This window comes from Brachyhypopomus gauderio, chromosome 3 (assembly GCF_052324685.1).
Source record: "Brachyhypopomus gauderio isolate BG-103 chromosome 3, BGAUD_0.2, whole genome shotgun sequence".
In the NCBI taxonomy this organism is placed as follows: Eukaryota; Metazoa; Chordata; class Actinopteri; order Gymnotiformes; family Hypopomidae; genus Brachyhypopomus; species Brachyhypopomus gauderio.
In genome coordinates this window covers 35,492,915-35,501,710 of record NC_135213.1, presented here as the reverse complement: position 1 = coordinate 35,501,710, position 8,796 = coordinate 35,492,915, and the positions used below count along the sequence as shown (strand labels likewise).

General features: G+C 42.6%; 1 long non-coding RNA gene across 1 annotated transcript; it reads right to left on the bottom strand.

The window, feature by feature from the left end:
- Window positions 1-4,270: 4,270 nt before the first annotated feature.
- On the bottom strand, window positions 4,271-8,437 carry LOC143509834 (uncharacterized). The gene is made up of 5 exons (XR_013129804.1): window positions 7,642-8,437; window positions 7,259-7,375; window positions 7,105-7,151; window positions 6,321-6,364; window positions 4,271-5,598 (listed from the first exon to the last, which is right to left on the bottom strand). It is a non-coding gene; the product is annotated as an uncharacterized LOC143509834 (long non-coding RNA).
- Between the last annotated feature and the right edge of the window lie 359 nt (window positions 8,438-8,796).

Below are 8,796 nucleotides of genomic sequence, written 5' to 3'. Positions count from 1 at the left end.
GATAGCATCAATTTTTTTTGTCATAAAGTATTAAATGGCCTTTTTGTGATTTCTTCATTGACACAATTATTCAACCCCTTTACGACTACCACTCCTAAGAACAGAGGTTCATTCCAGTGTTTTCCATCAGGTATTGAAAACATCTGTGGATGTCAACGAGCAGCAATCAAGCATGATAAGCACCAATTAGGCAGATTTAAAAGGACTGTGATACTCAGCTCCTTCTAGACATCTACTGGTGTGTTTCCAAGCATGGTGAAGGCAAGAGAATGGTCCCAGAAGACAAGAGAAGAGGTTATTGCTCTTCACAAGAATGGCAATGGATATAAAAAGATTGCGAAGTTGTTAAATATTCCAAGAGACACTATCGGAAGTATCATTCGCAAGTTCAAGTTAAAGGGCACAGTGGAAACGTTACCTGGTCGTGGCAGAAAGAAGATCCTGACTGCGACTGCTGTGCGCTACCTGAAGCGTAATGTGGAGAAAAATCCCCGCGTGACTGCTAAGGAACTGAAAAAAGACCTGTCAGATGTGGGCACTGAAGTTTCAGCTCAGACAATAAGGCGCGCACTGCATAACGAAGACCTCCATGCCAGAACGCCCAGACGCACCCCCTTGCTGACTCCAAAGAACAAGAAAAGTCGACTGCAGTATGCCAAAAGTCATGTGGACAAGCCACAAAGGTTTTGGAACAGTGTACTGTGGTCAGATGAAACTAAATTAGAACTGTTTGGGACAATGGACCAGCGCTATGTTTGGAGAAGGAAGAACCAGGCTTATGAACAAAAGAACACCTTGCCTACTGTGAAGCATGGCGGGGGGTCAATTATGCTTTGGGGCTGTTTTGCTTCTAATGGTACAGAAAAGCTTCAACGTGTGCAGGGTACCATGAATTCCCTTCAGTACCAGGAGATCTTGGAGGAAAATGTGATGGAGTCAGTCACAAACCTGCGGCTTGGGAGACGTTGGACCTTCCAACAGGACAATGATCCGAAGCACACATCCAAGTCCACTAGAGCATGGTTGAACATGAAAGGCTGGAACATTCTAGAGTGGCCATCGCAATCACCAGACTTAAATCCAATTGAGAACCTCTGGTGGGACCTAAAGAAGGCAGTTGCAGTGCGCAAGCCTAAGAATGTGACTGAACTGGAGGCTTTTGCCCATGAAGAATGGGCTAAGATACCCATAGGTCGCTGCAAGACACTTGTGTCAAGCTATGCTTCACGCTTGAAAGCTGTCATAACTGGAAAAGGATGTTGTACTAAGTACTAAAAAATTATGTCACTAGGGGGTTGAATAAAACTGATAATGATGTGAGCACAGTAAAGACATTTGTGGTTATTCCATCATAAATATTATGTTATGTTTGTCTAATTTATAAGTGCCTCTTTGATATAATTGTAAATAAGATGACTGAAATGATCAAAATCAATGTCAAACTGGCCAAAACACTTTATTTCAGTGGGGGTTGAATAAATTTGATCACAACTGTATACGTCTATGGGACATGTGCCCAGATTTGGTAACTTTCTGTAATGACAGAATCTCCTTTCTGCTGCTTTAAACCTGAGAGCCAATGCTGTGTTTTTATTGTTGCGAAAGTTTTAGATAAGACCTCCTTACATCAGCCACACCTCGGAGCTCATGACTGACAGCATGTTCCAGGTCACTGACTATGTTCAGTTTATAATACACACACACACACACACACACACACACACACTCACACACGCACACACACACACACACGCACACACACAAACACACCTACTTCACCTTCCAAGCTAAAAAAAGAGACAATATAAAGATAAGATAAAGTAACAGAATGACATCATTGGAAAAGCAAGCCAAACAAGGTGTATCAAACACACACACCCAAACAACCATTAGCACGTCACATGTTCACAGTCCATATCTAGCGAAGATGACTGCTGGATGCTTCCAGTAAAAACAACATCACTAGCTCTGACCTCAGGATCCTCAGCCCTGACCTGCACTACCTCTGGTCTAGAGCTCTCTCCATACTGAGGGTTTGACTGTTGAATTATCCCACCAAGAGGGATATGGTCTTCCCAGGTAATACTGAGGATTGAATGGAGATGCCTTATATGGCAGGCTCCAAGGGGTCTAATACTATGGCCACTATGGATACTCCGGATATAATGCTATCCAGGTTGCGGTGCCATACAATTGTGTTGAAACATATTGTTTTTGGTAGACTGAAGCTTTGTTAATAAGATGGTTTGTTGCCAAACACTCAAGGAAGTAGTTCTAAATGCAGCTGAACCAAGCGATATGAAAACCTGGACATCAACACAGGCGAGCAGGAGGAAGTCAACATGCTACAAAGGCAGCAGGACTGCTGGGTGATCTTCAGTACCTACAACGTACCTGCAATGTCCAATACTGGTCTGACAGAGGATGTAGATCTTGCTTGTAAAATGATCTATTTTGTTGCTTTTGTGTATTGACTAAAATACCCAGCAAACCATGCACACCAGAGTAGAATAATTAGAGAGAATATCTTGAGTGTCTTGCACAGCTGCAGGATTGCGAGAAAAAAAACCCCGTCGTCTGCACCCTGCAGCGCATGAATATAGACAACAGGAGTGTGCGTTCTAGCCTGGAGGCATCGGATGTTGAATGGATTCCCATCTAGATTAAATTTAATCTGTAAGCCGTTTTCTTTCTTGAGCGAGTTGTGACACAGGAGTGTGACTGCTGCCAAAAATAAGTGAAAGTCACAGGGACTAGTACACACCCCTGCTGCACTCCACAGGGACTAGTACACACGCCTGCTGCACTCCATAGGGAATAGTACACACCCCTGCTGCACTCCACAGGGAGTAGTACATACACCTGCTCCACTCCACAAGAACTAGTACACACACCTGTTTCACTCTACAGGGACTAGTACACACACCTGCTTCACTCCATAGGGACTAGTACACACACCTGCTTCACTCCACTGTTCACAGGACAGGGTGCAGACTGGCAGACTGTTGACCGCAAAACATACTCAATTTGCTAATCACTGCTTGAAAAGATTGAGAAGAAATCTGTGTGACACAATAAATGTACAAAGCACCAGTAGGTAAGAAATATGAAAATATTTTTTGCTAAATCTGTCACTATGTCCTGCACATCAGATAAATAATCTGTGAAAAAACTCTGGCTCTTCTGGCTCCACCCAGTCCTCCTAATGCCACTGCGCAAATTAGAACAGCCAATGAGAGCCAGGAGTGGCTGATGGAGTCAGTCACTTCTTGCGTAAGTGCATGCATTCACTCAATCAACCGCAATCGGCAACCGACTTCAAAAACATTGCGAGAAGTTCAATCATCAGTGAAAAAGCTGCCAATCCCTCCTTTAACAACAAAAGCTTATACAACAATGACAGGTAAAAAAGATGACAAATGAATAAAAGCAAGCTAAAAGGAAAGAATTACACCAAGCCCAATCTAAAACATGGTTAAACATTAGAGCAAGCAGCTTTTCAGAATTGGAAAGAGCTACAGGGCCTGAAAAAGTTCAAAACCAATGCCAGTTAGCTACCTAGAAAGTTAGAAGAGGCTAACCACAAAGCTTAGATTGTAATGGTTGTAGTAACATTTCTCATTGTACTGTGATGCTGCAGTTTGGGTAACGTTGTTTCTGATGCTAAGGCTGCTGATTAGCATTTAATTTGTATGTTCCTGAAAATATTTGTTAACATGTTATTTGTGAAATGTTAACACAGTTGTATCAGTGTGACGTTTGCCCTGATATGTACATGTACCTGAGCTAACATACCTAAATATCTAAAGCAGTAGGTTTACTGCTTATTTAAAATGATTCATGGCAGTTTCTGTTATTGTACAAACACCTAAGCACTGTAATACTTGTTCATATACTGACTAGATATTGCTGTAGACTTCACAGCAATATCTAGTCACAGCAATATCTATATCTTCACAGCAAAACTGTCCATAAGTTTTATTTCAGATTGCTTGTTTGCAAGCAATGTTGACATTTTGCGGGGAGTTGTCTTTTGTGGGGAGTAGCTTTGGAGGCGGGGCTCTGGAGGCGTGTCTGTGGAGGTGGAGCTTGCCCTCTCTTCCTAAACTTACCTACTGCAGCTTTAAGTACCAGCCAGATCATTTCTTTTTGTAATATTTTTTATTAGTTTAAAAAAATACAGAAATCATACATTTTGCAACAATACAGACCAATACTAACAAAACCAGAGAATTTATCAGCTGACAGAATCAAAAGCTTTAGTGAGGTCAGTAAATGTAAATGTAATGTAAACACTCCTACACGGTTGGATCCATCTTGAATTTTCCAAGCTACAAAGATAAAATTGATTATCATAGATATATTGAGGTTGCTTCCTGGGGATATTTCCAAAACATTCCTTGTCTAACTTTACAAGACAATTACAGAAACACATCCTAAACACTTGGTGAACGGAAACCATACCACAAGCAAGATACACATCACTGTTTTAAAATCTCAGCATGTAGTCCATTAGGAAAATGACATTTGTTCTTCATCCTTTTAATGGCTGCAAGGACTTGAGTGAACTTTGGGGATTCGTTAAACTTGAATGAAACTTTGTTTTTGAAGACCATAAAGTAGATCTGAGGATCTGATGAAGATCTGTTGTGGCACACGTTAGACTCTGACATGACAGAATTTTGTGGGCTTTTGTAAGCCGCCAATACCGTTCTACAAACCAGAGGTAACTTGGAATGTTGGCCAAGTTTGCTCAGTTGTTTTTGCATTTTCAAGATAGACCAGTTAGTGAGAAGAGTCCTACAGGCTGTAAGCTTTGCCCCAAAACCCTTGTAGGTCAGCAGAGCTGGTATCAAATCAAAGTTTCTATAAGACTTTTGTGTGAAAACAAAGATTTCTGAAGGAACATCATGTACAGGTGACTTCAGTCCATCGTGTGTTGACACTGCAATTCAGCATCACATGTAACCGAGGTTACGGAGGCATCATTTTCAACGCCACCAAGGAGGTAACCAGACAAGCAGAGCACAAAACAAACAGTTGGAGAATGTTGTTGTTCAGAACACTAACACTGTGTCTTGCAGTTATTCCATTGGAGTTGTCATCACAATCTACTTGTGTATTCTCCCAGGAGAAGATGTTTGTCACACTAGATAGTTCTGTCCAATGAAGCATCAAGGGAATGACTGAAAGCATCTTTGTTGTCGTCAACATCCAGGCTGGTTTGGCAGAGGTGTTTGTCAGATCATTGGGCATTCATAAGACATTCATAATGTGTTCATAAGGTGTTCATAAGCCATTCATAAGGTGTTCATTGATGTCCTGAGAAATATCAGGAAAGCTAATGAGCTACATGTTCCTTCCAGGAGTGCCAACTCCATGAAGTTGACGTGCCGTCAGGAAGCCCCATCCAGAAGAATATGTATCTCGCGTGTCAGGGAAGCATCGCCAGGAAGTACCACTCAGATCTATCCTTCTACTTCTATAGTATTAGCTGTATCTCCTCATTCACAGTAAGGGTAGTATGTCCTATGTCTGTGTGGTCTGTTGTCTCTGCCTTGTCATCCTCGTGAGGAAGGACAGGCCATGTTATGGTCACTTCCATGTCGGTGAACACCCACACACACACACACACACACACAGGGAGACAAAGGAAAAACATAGATATCCTTATTCCTCTCTCTCCCTCACAGAGAGTGTGAGGACTATTATTTCAGCATTAGGCTTGGCTACTGCGTCTTTACAGTGATACAAAATATGATATGCGGTATGGATTTCACGGTAATAGGAGACAGTAGGTGGTCTGCTGACTACTTCATCATAAGATTCGTATGTCGGTTTTTCTCCAGTAACCTAACGGTATCGCTGGTCCACCCGTTTTGCACAGCTGTGTTCAAGATATCATTCACCCAAGACTCTGGGAAAGAGGGCTAAGACATGTCATTAGAGAGCTGTGTGCAGAAATTCAACCGCAGACAGTTGATTGATTATTTGTGATTACAAGCCAAGTCGTGATGAGCATGGAAGCTCTTTTGAGCACGCACATGCACACGTGTGCTCACACGCACACACGCGCGCACACACGCGTAAATAGTACAATATACTAAATGCCAACACAGACTCATGAGTAATGTTAAAAAACTCAACAAACTTGCAAACAAGCATGGCTTTCTACACAGCTGGGCACAGGCTAGGGGGTGGCGCAATTTTCAAACTCAGGTGGGTGTTGCACTTTCAGGGAAACCGGAAACGTGAAAGTGGGTGTTATTTTTTTTATAGTAATCTTTTTAGCCCTCATACACAGACAGTGTCATACTCACGCCCTTTCCGGAACTTGGCAAAGCGCCGACTCAGAATTCCGCACCTGTCAAGAAAATATACCTGCAATTTGTCATCTATATAAAATACCGCTCCCGATCCATCCCTCCATCACGGACGGCGTGCCAGTTTTGCCTCTGGGATAATATTCACCTTGGCGTTCAGAGTCCTTTCTCGTTACGATTAAGTCTCCCCCTTGAGCCTTTCGCCTCGATTTTACAACATTTGGCAAAAGCTGTATGTTTTTAAGACGACGTGTAATCCTTTCAGACCCAGTTGGTTTCATATCACACTTTTACAGAAGAAGGGCCAGGGTGTCAGACATTCGATCTCTGACTCCTCAATGAGTTTGGAAGCAAGCCAAACAACGATTTTTACTCTATATGTGCTATACACTTCGGCTTCATAAACATAGAGAGGCACTCCGAATTACGAGCCTGTCTCAGATAAAATGGGCGATGTACGTCTTTACAACCGACGCGTTTGTTGTGAGACATGAATCCTGCACGTGACGCGTATATTGCGCAGGCGCAATCACAAACGATCGAAATGACAGTAAAAAACTGCTTAAAAACTTTTAGCTTTTCTTCCTCTAAACTGGCAAATAAATGGATGGATGGATGGATGGATGGATGGATGCTTTTTAAAAGCATATGTTGTAATTGTTGTAAAGTGTAATTATGATGCAACAGACAAAAACAAAAGAATATGTTCCAAACTGTGGCAGATCAAGAACGATCAAATGCGGGTGTAAACATAAGATGTAAATGCAAAATTTGGAAATACCTTCCAAGTGGGAGTCCATTTGCAGATGTATTTACCCAATTTTGGCACTGTAAGTGTAGCACAGACACAGGTGTCTAAAAACGATTTAGAGAAAAAGCAGCCATGCATGTCACAGATTTACGCTGAGCTGCGGCAAACTACGAGTTAATCTCACCTTTTTGTACAGATGCAATCAGGTGTATCAATCTCCGTTCACAAACGAATTCCTGCAGGATTTGATTTGTCCGCTCAGCTGAAACTCGCGCGTCTCTGAGGAGTGTACTCAGCTAATCTGGGGATTTAGCATCATCTGTCTTTTTCACACACGACTATAACTATGGCCTAACGCCTATCCCGGTGCCGAAAGAGTCAGAAATGCGTACACAAATTTCGAATGCTGAATTCACAAATTAATTAAGCTTGTGATAGTAAATCTACTAACTCGTTACAACGTACATTCAAAAGGACAGCAGGATAAGTACAAAACAAATTGTACAACATAGTACAAACAACTAAAAACACAATGACTGATCTTTATATACATATATTCACACTTACCAACAGTGAGACTAGGATTAGGACTTGGAAAAGAGCAAAATTAAAGCTTTCTACATATGGATCTACACGAACACCATTTCCCAGTAGACCAGTGAAGGTCAGTATCATAAGCACAGCACAGGTGCCAGTCTTATATAAATCATGCCCCCTCTTGACCTGTTCAATCACTTCCCCCACTAGTACCACATCTGTAAATGCCACCATCGCTGTAGTTAGATGAGTAAACCTGGTCTTAGAATTTCCAGTGTCATTCTAGAACCTGTTTGCTGCCTATTGTGACAGCTAGCTATGCCATTATTACATCACTAACAGAACTCTCCCTTATTCCAAACACACCCTGAGTCATGCTACACTCCAACAAACACCAGCCTTGTCTAATGGAAAGTTCAATCAACTGGACTTAGACAGGCAGCTGTGAAGGAACCGCAGTGGGTCTGGAGGATCTTGGGCTCAGAGACATCACACATGTACTCCCAGACTCAAAATCCCATAATCCGCTCGGTGCAGCTCTGGTGCAGCTCAGGTGCAGCGTGTTTGGACAGTCTGGAGAGTAGCCAGACACAGAGGCAAAGCCTCCCCAGTTTGCACAGACACCACAACAAACCCCCAGAGCAGAAAGGAACAGTTAATGGTGGCTTAGGGAGAGAGAGAGAGAGAGAGAGAGAGAGAGAGAGAGAGAGAGAGAGAGAGAAAGGGTAGGGCAGGGCTGTAGCAAGAGGGATGGTGGAAATACTAACTCCAGTGGAACAGAAGCCTCACGAGAGAGGGAGAGAGCTTGAGAGCTTTAAACGCTGAGAAAGAGAGACGGGAAGGACTGATTGGGGTGGGGGGGGGGGGGTAGAGAGAGGTATGTTTCTGTGTGCTTTTGTAATGCATACATCCCTCTTTCCACTCCAACAGGAGGTTGGCGTACCATGATGATGACGATTCACTACATCAGAGCATCTTTTATTTGTTTTCATCCATGGACTCCTACTTGAAACCTACTTTAACAGCAGTTTGCAGCTCAGTGCATCCACCTGTAAGTGTGGGCGTTGGTGGTCTGTGTTTTAGCATGTTTTCCATTCTGTTCTGTGTTTTAGCACATGTTCCTGTCCATTTTGTGTTTTAGCATGCTTTCCATTCCAATCTGTGTTTTAGTGTGTATTCCACATT